Genomic DNA, 5,000 nt, shown 5'->3' with positions numbered 1-5,000 from the left:
TGTCAATCCTTCCGGTGTCCGGGCCTGGTGAGGTTTCCCGTGTTGAGTCAAATTAAGCCGCAGGCTCCACTCCTGGTGGTGCCCTTCCGTCAATTCCTTTAAGTTTCAGCTTTGCAACCATACTTCCCCCGGAACCCAAAAGCTTTGGTTTCCCGGAGGCTGCCCGCCGAGTCATCGGAGGAACTGCGGCGGATCGCTGGCTGGCATCGTTTATGGTTAGAACTAGGGCGGTATCTGATCGCCTTCGAACCTCTAACTTTCGTTCTTGATTAATGAAAACATACTTGGCAAATGCTTTCGCTTCTGTTCGTCTTGCGACGATCCAAGAATTTCACCTCTAACGTCGCAATACGAATGCCCCCGCCTGTCCCTATTAATCATTACCTCGGGTTCCGAAAACCAACAAAATAGAACCGAGGTCCTATTCCATTATTCCATGCACACAGTATTCAGGCGGGCTTGCCTGCTTTAAGCACTCTAATTTGTTCAAAGTAAACGTGCCGGCCCACCGAGACACTCAACTAAGAGCACCCTGGTAGGATTTCAACGGGGTCCGCCTCGGGACGCGCAAGCACGCCTTCGGCTCGCCCCACCGGCAGGACGTCCCACGATACATGCCAGTTAAACACCGACGGGCGGTGAACCAACAGCGTGGGACACAAATCCAACTACGAGCTTTTTAACCGCAACAACTTTAATATACGCTATTGGAGCTGGAATTACCGCGGCTGCTGGCACCAGACTTGCCCTCCAATAGATACTCGTTAAAGGATTTAAAGTGTACTCATTCCGATTACGGGGCCTCGGATGAGTCCCGTATCGTTATTTTTCGTCACTACCTCCCCGTGCCGGGAGTGGGTAATTTGCGCGCCTGCTGCCTTCCTTGGATGTGGTAGCCGTTTCTCAGGCTCCCTCTCCGGAATCGAACCCTGATTCCCCGTTACCCGTTACAACCATGGTAGGCGCAGAACCTACCATCGACAGTTGATAAGGCAGACATTTGAAAGATGCGTCGCCGGTACGAGGACCGTGCGATCAGCCCAAAGTTATTCAGAGTCACCAAGGCAAACGGACCAGACGAGCCAATCCGATTGGTTTTGATCTAATAAAAGCGTCCCTTCCATCTCTGGTCGGGACTCTGTTTGCATGTATTAGCTCTAGAATTACCACAGTTATCCAAGTAACGTGGGTACGATCTAAGGAACCATAACTGATTTAATGAGCCATTCGCGGTTTCACCTTAATGCGGCTTGTACTGAGACATGCATGGCTTAATCTTTGAGACAAGCATATGACTACTGGCAGGATCAACCAGGGAGCTGCGTCAACGAGAGCTGAGCAGCCGGCCGCCCGGGAGTGTGTCCCGAGGGCCCGCGCGAACACGCAAGCGTCCGCTCAATTATTCTGCAAACAGGAGGAGGCTGAGCTCCCCTGCACGATACACCTCGAAACCCTCTCAGGTCCCGGCGGCGCGCAGCGCCGTCCTAAGTACTTGGTCGGGTTCGAGAGAGGCGCAATCGCCCGGAGATAGGCGAGTAGACGCTTTCAGTGCGAACACCCGTGCTCCCAACTGAGCTTGCCGCTGCCGACAGAGGCCCGGGAGCGTGCTGTCGTGGCATTGCCGGCGGGAAACAACACGCGCCACCTACGGTGACCGGCAGCTCCAACGCCAGCGCCACAGAAGGGCAAAGCCCCACTTGGGTGCAGAAGCGAACTCTCCCAGCACAGCGCACACGCCAACACGTCCGCAGAGCTGCGATACAAACCACCTGCGAGAACCGCTGGGGGCGACCGAGCAGCAGACGGCGTCGCGACGCCGAGTGCCGGGCGGCGGCGCATCCTCAACGCACACAGTCCGCAATCGGACCAGCACACTGCAGATGTCCACCGCGCTTCGCACCGGGCTCGGCAGAACCCACTTTGGCCGCCTGGCGCCGCGCGCAGGGTGCGCCGGCGCATAGCTGGGACGCCAGCCGGGCCCGTCGGCCGGCGCTCCTGCCACTGGGCGCCCCCCACCAGCCGGCTGTAGTGCGTGCGCTCACGCAGCGCGCGGCCAGCACGCCGGGCGGCCCCCCCTCACCGGCCGGGGACTGTCCCGCCAAGCCACAGCCTCGTATCGCTTCATACCCACATGGCCAACTCAGGTTCGGGGGCATGGCGGGTACCGCCGAAACAACCGGTTCACAGATGTACCGATCGTCGCTATCACCGATGCACCTGCAGCGCGAACAACCGCTCAACAACTGATTTCCAGTTCATTTGCGGATCTTTGGCAGCAAACGTATACGTCAATCTACATTTGCGAAATCTACGATTCTGGCATGCCTGCATGTTATGTGTCACGACACGCTACATCAGCCCACATACACACTGCGGCATGTACACGAGAGAACACGTGGAAGATGGTCCGCGCACGTGTGCAATGTCCCTTGCGCGGTCGACTGTCAACCGGCCTCTGTAGCATGTCGCAGATGTGGAACGCGGTCCACCGTGCTATCATGTTGTGTGGGGCAATACGATTAAATAGGAAAACCCTCGTCGCTACATCAACAGACGGCTCACGCTGATTCCCGGCAGAGGGAGGAGGGGGGGGGGGGGCCAACATGCAATACTTTCGTCCGTACCTACTTACCACATGTCTGTACGGCGTACAACAGTGCAATCTCGCTGTAATGGGGAGACGAGACAAGTAGCATCGTGCACAACATATGGCCCTTATGATTCGCCATTGTAGGGCGCAGCCGGTGTACGGTCAAGCATGTGCCACATTATGTCACTCAGTACGTAACGACGGATGATCAGTGTGGGTTACGCGTACATCAGCGGACAGTCCACACAGGCCGTACCACAACGTACACTGACTGCATCGACAACCGAATGCAACTGAACAGCTGCAAGGCTCATTTCACAAACAAACGCCTGACCGACCAGCTTGGAAGGGCAGGAGGGGAGGGCGATATTCGTTCTGTAGCGGTACACCCTTCCAGTGGTTAGCGGGACTGTGTAGAAAGTACGCAACACTCGAAAGACCTTTATGTGAGGGTACGCACCATGGCATCAAGAAATACACATGACACCAGAGGATCCAAGCAGTGAACTATGTTCAGAGGGTTGCTGTTAGGCAAAGCTACATTCCTGTGACGTTACATGTGACAGTTAAGGTGCAGTGTAAGTTAGGTTAAGGTGCAGTGTAAGTTAGGTTAAGGTGCAGTGTAAGTTAGGTTAAGGTGCAGTGTAAGTTAGGTTAAGGTGCAGTGTAACTTAGGTTAAGGTGCAGTGTAACTTAGGTTAAGGTGCAGTGTAAGTTAGGTTAAGGTGCAGTGTAACTTAGGTTAAGGTGCAGTGTAACTTAGGTTAAGGTGCAGTGTAACTTAGGTTAAGGTGCAGTGTAACTTAGGTTAAGGTGCAGTGTAACTTAGGTTAAGGTGCAGTGTAACTTAGGTTAAGGTGCAGTGTAAGTTAGGTTAAGGTGCAGTGTAAGTTAGGTTAAGGTGCAGTGTAACTTAGGTTAAGGTGCAGTGTAACTTAGGTTAAGGTGCAGTGTAACTTAGGTTAAGGTGCAGTGTAACTTAGGTTAAGGTGCAGTGTAACTTAGGTTAAGGTGCAGTGTAACTTAGGTTAAGGTGCAGTGTAACTTAGGTTAAGGTGCAGTGTAACTTAGGTTAAGGTGCAGTGTAACTTAGGTTAAGGTGCAGTGTAACTTAGGTTAAGGTGCAGTGTAACTTAGGTTAAGGTGCAGTGTAAGTTAGGTTAAGGTGCAGTGTAAGTTAGGTTAAGGTGCAGTGTAAGTTAGGTTAAGGTGCAGCGTAACTTAGGTTAAGGTGCAGCGTAACTTAGGTTAAGGTGCAGCGTAACTTAGGTTAAGGTGCAGCGTAACTTAGGTTAAGGTGCAGCGTAACTTAGGTTAAGGTGCAGCGTAACTTAGGTTAAGGTGCAGCGTGGGTTAGGTTAGGGGCCAACGTGGGTTAGGTTAGGGGCCAACGTGGGTTAGGTTAGGGGCCAACGTGGGTTAGGTTAGGGGCCAACGTGGGTTAGGTTAGGGGCCAACGTGGGTTAGGTTAGGGGCCAACGTGGGTTAGGTTAAGGGCCAACGTGGGTTAGGTTAAGGGCCAACGTGGGTTAGGTTAAGGGCCAACGTGGGTTAGGTTAAGGGCCAACGTGGGTTAGGTTAAGGGCCAACGTGGGTTAGGTTAAGGGCCAACGTGGGTTAGGTTAGGGGCCAACGTGGGTTAGGTTAGGGGCCAACGTGGGTAAGGTTAGGGGCCAACGTGGGTAAGGTTAAGGGCCAACGTGGGTTAGGTTAAGGGCCAACGTGGGTTAGGTTAAGGGCCAACGTGGGTTAGGTTAAGGGCCAACGTGGGTTAGGTTAAGGGCCAACGTGGGTTAGGTTAAGGGCCAACGTGGGTTAGGTTAAGGGCCAACGTGGGTTAGGTTGCCAGAGATGTGTCAAATCAGGATGTACGTTTGGCTGGTGTCAGGTGGTGGGTTGGTTCGATGCCTTTATAAGGGGTGTGGCCAAAGGGTATTTTATTACTTGTACCTTTTGTGTTGTGGCGTGGCGTTGCGTCCTGTGTTGATACTGGGTGGACCACTGTGGGTGTTGCTGGCTGATTTGAGCTGCGTTGTTTGCGGGTGATGTGAGACATTCTGTCTTATTAGTGGACGTGACGTTCCTCTTGTCGTTGTTTGGATAGTGTCCTGTGGCAGCGAGGATAAAATGGATGTTGTTGAACGATAGTGCTTTGGTGCTTTCGCTTTGTTACACACAGAGTGGACTGTGAGATAGGGTGACTGGGTCGAGTGCGGTTCACACTGTCCTCCCCAGTTTACAGTATGTATCATCTATGTATGTGGTCCTGCATCATTTACTAAGGAGGGACGTCAGACGACTGAAATATTAGTTATGTACTGATGTAAAGCAGAATGCTTACCTTCCACCAGTGGGCGAGTATCGACTCTGCCCCAGAGTTGCCACCGCAGGAAGAGGTGTCGGAAACACT

At 53.1% G+C, this 5,000-nt stretch overlaps 1 non-coding gene across 1 annotated transcript in view; it reads right to left on the bottom strand.

The window, feature by feature from the left end:
• Positions 1-1,318, bottom strand: part of LOC126312924 (small subunit ribosomal RNA) — a 1,894-nt gene extending 576 nt beyond the window's left edge. The window contains exon 1 of the ribosomal RNA XR_007554833.1: positions 1-1,318. This exon is cut by the window's left edge and continues 576 nt beyond it. This is a non-coding gene — a ribosomal RNA (small subunit ribosomal RNA).
• Positions 1,319-5,000: the final 3,682 nt, after the last annotated feature.

This window comes from Schistocerca gregaria, unplaced genomic scaffold, assembly GCF_023897955.1.
Source record: "Schistocerca gregaria isolate iqSchGreg1 unplaced genomic scaffold, iqSchGreg1.2 ptg000458l, whole genome shotgun sequence".
Classification (NCBI taxonomy): domain Eukaryota; kingdom Metazoa; phylum Arthropoda; class Insecta; order Orthoptera; family Acrididae; genus Schistocerca; species Schistocerca gregaria.
This window is presented reverse-complemented; position numbering and strand designations above follow the sequence as displayed.